The sequence below is a fragment of the Artemia franciscana genome, chromosome 20 (assembly GCF_032884065.1).
Source record: "Artemia franciscana chromosome 20, ASM3288406v1, whole genome shotgun sequence".
NCBI lineage: Eukaryota > Metazoa > Arthropoda > Branchiopoda > Anostraca > Artemiidae > Artemia > Artemia franciscana.
In genome coordinates, this window is record NC_088882.1 from 10,908,233 (window position 1) to 10,913,045 (window position 4,813).

Here is a 4,813-nt window from a genome sequence, read left to right on the forward strand (position 1 = left end):
CCCGCTTGTCAACTATGGTCGCAGAAACATCGGAAGGGGTTCATACATCAAAAATTGAGAGCTCTAGTCTTTTTTTATAAGTCGAAAGTGATTGGATACCATTTAACCACGAGGAGTATTTTGTGGGAAGAGGGGTAAACGCCTAGATCTAAATCTTTGTAAGTACAGGCAGTGAAAAAAGGAGGATAAAGGAGGATTTACAATTGTTTACTTGGTAAATTTATCATTAATATTCAATTATTAACTAACTAAAGTTTGCATTGCAAAAAATTAAGTTTTTCTATATAATAGTCTTTAAAGATTATATATGTGCATATATATATATATATATATATATATATATATATATATATATATATATATATAATGAAAAGAGAAATCACCAGTGCAACAGCACAAACACACATAATAAAAAAAAAAAGATAGAAGGAGAAAAGGAAGACTGTTTTCCTTCCCTTTGGCTCAAACTGGAACGTAACACCCAAGTGGTTGTAAGCATTGGCGATAAAAAGATTTTTCAGATGACTTTCAGAATTTGCACGGGAAAAGCTGAGAGATTCCTCTTATTACAAACTCAGATTGAAAAGTTATCCAAAAATACAATAAAACTTAGCATTCTGAATGTTATGGAATCACGACGAAATTAGCCAAGAGACAGGGTGAATTTTTTTAGTTTGAAAAATTCAATTGCGGAGAAGGATCTTAGAAATTAGTATAAAAATATTCAGATTAATTGTAACTGTGCAAAAAGCTGTTCATAGGGTTGGTTGTGTCCGGGGTAAAAATATTTACAGCGCTTCTAACCAAAATCAAATATAAGCAAAAAAAGCTAAATCAAAGCCAAAAATTTGATCAAAGTGGACATTGTCCTATCCCTCAGCTATAGCGTCAAGGGAGGTTAACCCAGTTGCCCCCAGGATCGGCTCACACACACGCACACACACACACACAAACACACACACACCCACATACACACACACATCCTGGTATTTTCTGGCCTAAAAAACGATCTATATAGGTCAGATGTTTGTTCTGTATAGAAGATTCGTTAAGAGTCTTAATTTTAGAAAAACAATATTCGTGTTAGTCATGTCATATACATCATATTGGCTTCATTAGTGGTTTTACCGTTTTTAGTTTCTATAGAAAAATCATATGATTGACGTTATATTTATGAGTACATTTCAAGAGAATAAATTTCACCATTCTTTCCCCTCTCCAAGAGTAAACGTATCATTTTTATATCTATGACGCATGTGACATTACAGAAGGAACATAGTAAGCATACAATACCAAGTCTAATTAGTCAATTTAAAAAAGGAGTTCAAAGTAGTTTCATCCTGTCTAGAGGACAATTGAACAATCTTGACCATCGAACGTGACAAGGCCTTTCTAATCAACTGAGGTAAAAGGTATTAAAAAATGTGTAAAGCAATGATAAACAAAAATGAAGAACAAGCATATACAGTCAGAATACATCCTTAAGCAACAGTTACAATGAGTCAAAAATAAAAGTAAAGAATAAAGAAACATAGGGTTCAAAGATAAGCAGCGGCAACACAAAAACAAAAGTAAAGATCAAAGAACTATGCGGCTAAAAGATATGCCACGGCGAGAAGAAGGGAATACGTGGTTAAAGGATTAGTGGCAATGAGAATGACAAGCATTTGCGAGAAAGCGACCATCAAAACATGTAGAAAGTGGAGGGAAAAACAAAGAATTATGCTGTTAGATGACAAAACCCTTCAAAGTTCTATGTGTTCCCTGGAGAGCCCTCCATCTTCCTGAGTACCAGAACAAGGCTGACTCATTTTTTTGGTGGCTACTTACAACAAGAATTAATATATACAAGCCTACCATTTGCCGAGTGCCAGGGCCCAGCTTCGAAACCGGCTACATAGTTCTTTTTTCTCATCGAGTATATTGACATTTCTAGTCACTAAAATGATCTAAAAAGGTAAAAGTTTCAAAATCCCCTCTGAAAAAATTTGGTTGTATTTAATGCTAGAAGAAAGATCGCAGGTGCGCGTTTATTTCATTCTTTTTTTTCTAGGAGATCGGGGGAGGGCTCATTTGAACAGGAATTGAAAGTTATATTATTTTCTTTAAGTGACAAAAAATTATAGAGAGCAACCACCTTTCTTTTTCCAAAGATTGTACAATCAGAATTTTGATTGAACAATCTTGTAACCATGGCTTTTGGGGATGATATGATTCTCCACACTCCGTGGGAAAAAGACAGTAAGTTATGAAACTTGCCCATTGTTTACACTCAATATTTGTTTTTGGGAAGTATAGAGATATATTCGGGTGGAATTGACTAGCGACTTAGAAAAAACAGCCACTTAGTGGACAGTACCTATTATCAATTATCACCCCTGAGCATATATCCGGTAAATTTGCCAATGATAGGCTAAGAGCATGGAAAAAAACAGTGGAGAGGTGGACTAGGACTAGGTATTCTTTTAAGTTTACATAACGCTGTTTTTCAATAAGATCATGGTATGTATGCAATAAACCGAGTGCGTAAAGGACAATTTTCCTTTTACATAATATTTGCTTTCAGTGAAGCACTAATCAATTTTACAAAAGCACACGTGGAGGGGGTTGTTATTTTAGTTCGTTCACAGAGCTTTACTTTGCTTTTGACCTATACTTATGTGTAGGTTATCTAGTATGTCCATTGAACTTCTTCCTCGTTTTACCCATAAGAGCGCTGTAATAAGGTATAATAGGGTTATAATGTCGTTCGCAATTTTTGGGCTAGCGATTATGCCGGTTTGGGCTGTACATTTCGCCGAAAATCTGGCAACCGTAATCTTACTTAATACAAGCTCCCCTATATTGTCATTTCCTGGTCTGAACAAACTGACTTCAGTCCATCCTCAGGCTGGAAACTAATTGAAGTCCATGCTTCAGAAGCAAAATTCCTACTGGCTTCTCCTTAGTGTTACGGTGATTGCATTTCAACTATATTTTGGTTTGATGTGTTTATATCCTTATTAGCTTTATGTGCGCAAATTTTGTTCTTGGTGTGAAGCTCCATGCCGTAAGTTGAGAACATTGCTTAATTACCCATGATTAATGTCTTAACTCCACGTTTTTAGTCACAAGCTTGCTTTAAAATGCAAATGCCTTTTATTTTTAATTCATGGGTGAAATACTCCCCTCGAGCTTTTACCCATTGCGATTCAGAAGGTATAGGCTACTTTGTGTTCAACTGTTTTTAGCATTTTTAAACTTTTTTAAAGTTTCCGTATACTTGTTTTTGTCATTATTTCTTCCTCTTGAGTGTAACAAGGAAAATAGTTACTACTCCCGAATCATTCTTAGTTAGTGATTCTTTCGCATTTGTAAATTCATTTAATTCATTTAACAAGCATTTTTCTCTAATTTTTGGTCAGTATGTTTTGTCGTTTGCCTTTACTAGTTTACAACAATTGTTGTAACCATATTCCAGCTATTCCTGCAGCAATGAGAAAAAAAAGATACAGATCAGTATTATTGAAATTAAAATGTGACTTTCCTCAATTTTTTAAATTCAGGGCTGAAAATCTCCACTTGTTGTTTTTGCCGATTGTGGTTCTACTGGTATAGCTCACTATTTATTCAGCTGTTTTAAAGGTTTTGAAGTTATTTTTTCAAAATTTTAATTAACTTTTTTTCGTTACTTTATACTTTTAGCGTTAACATAAATAATGGTTACTAGATCCGAATCACTTTTTTTCACGTTTGAAATTTATTTAAAAAGCATTTTTTTTTATCTTTGGTTACTATGTATTGTGGTTATCCTTTACTTGCAACAATTTTTGTAATTATGATGTAGCTATTTCTGCAGCAATGACAGAAATATATCACTGATATTTGCTTTCGCACTGGAATATTTATTCAAGTTAAATAGTTAATTAAATTTTGTGAAATAAGACATTTCAAATGAAAATTTATATGTAAAATTTTAACAAAATGAAATGTCTATCAATCATAGCTCAATGTGGGTTATTTTGCAGACTTACTTTGACGCACAATATTTTCATATTTGACGGGATGTTCAGTAAGTAATCGAAAAGGCGGTGTCTTTGCAGAGGTTGACATTATATTCTTTTTAACAGGAAGGAAATTCCAGATAATCCTTAAATGGTTCGAATCAGGCAACACTATTGTATTGTTCATAATTAAGAGCCGTAAGGCTTCAATGTTTTCTATTTTTTTTTCAAAGGCACTTCATATGGAAGGGGCTGTCATATAAACTTTGAAAAGGACTCAATCGATTGGAAATCAGAGAAAAAAGTGATATTGACGATGATTCTCATGCACAAAATTGATTTTCCTTGTGTTCAAGCCACGGAACTTTCCTTGCTGTTCGAGCCAAGTTTCTATAAATTTTTTGTAAAAGGTTTTTGGCCAAGGCGATTCCAACTGTATACAATTCCTTCTTATCGAACGCCAACTTGGGGAATTTCAGCCCATTTTTGGGGTTCTATGTGCTATGATTCGTAGTGTTGTTTAGAAAAACTTTTGAAAGGTCCGCCTTGATGTTAATATTATGCCACGCAAGTAAGATTCCTTTGCTCAGGATTGGGAAGGAAAAGGGAGCTTCTGACGAAATGGAGACGCAAAGCTGTCTCCTATAACAGGAGCAATTTGAAACTTTAATACCCATCCTATTTTCGTCAGAGTATTCAATAACAAGCCCGATTTTTGAGTGGTAAACCTTTCGTGCATTAAAATACATGCATTCAATGAAAAACGAATCGTTGTTACAAGACGAAAGTTGAAATAAACATTTAAACTATTGCTATTTCGACAACGCTGC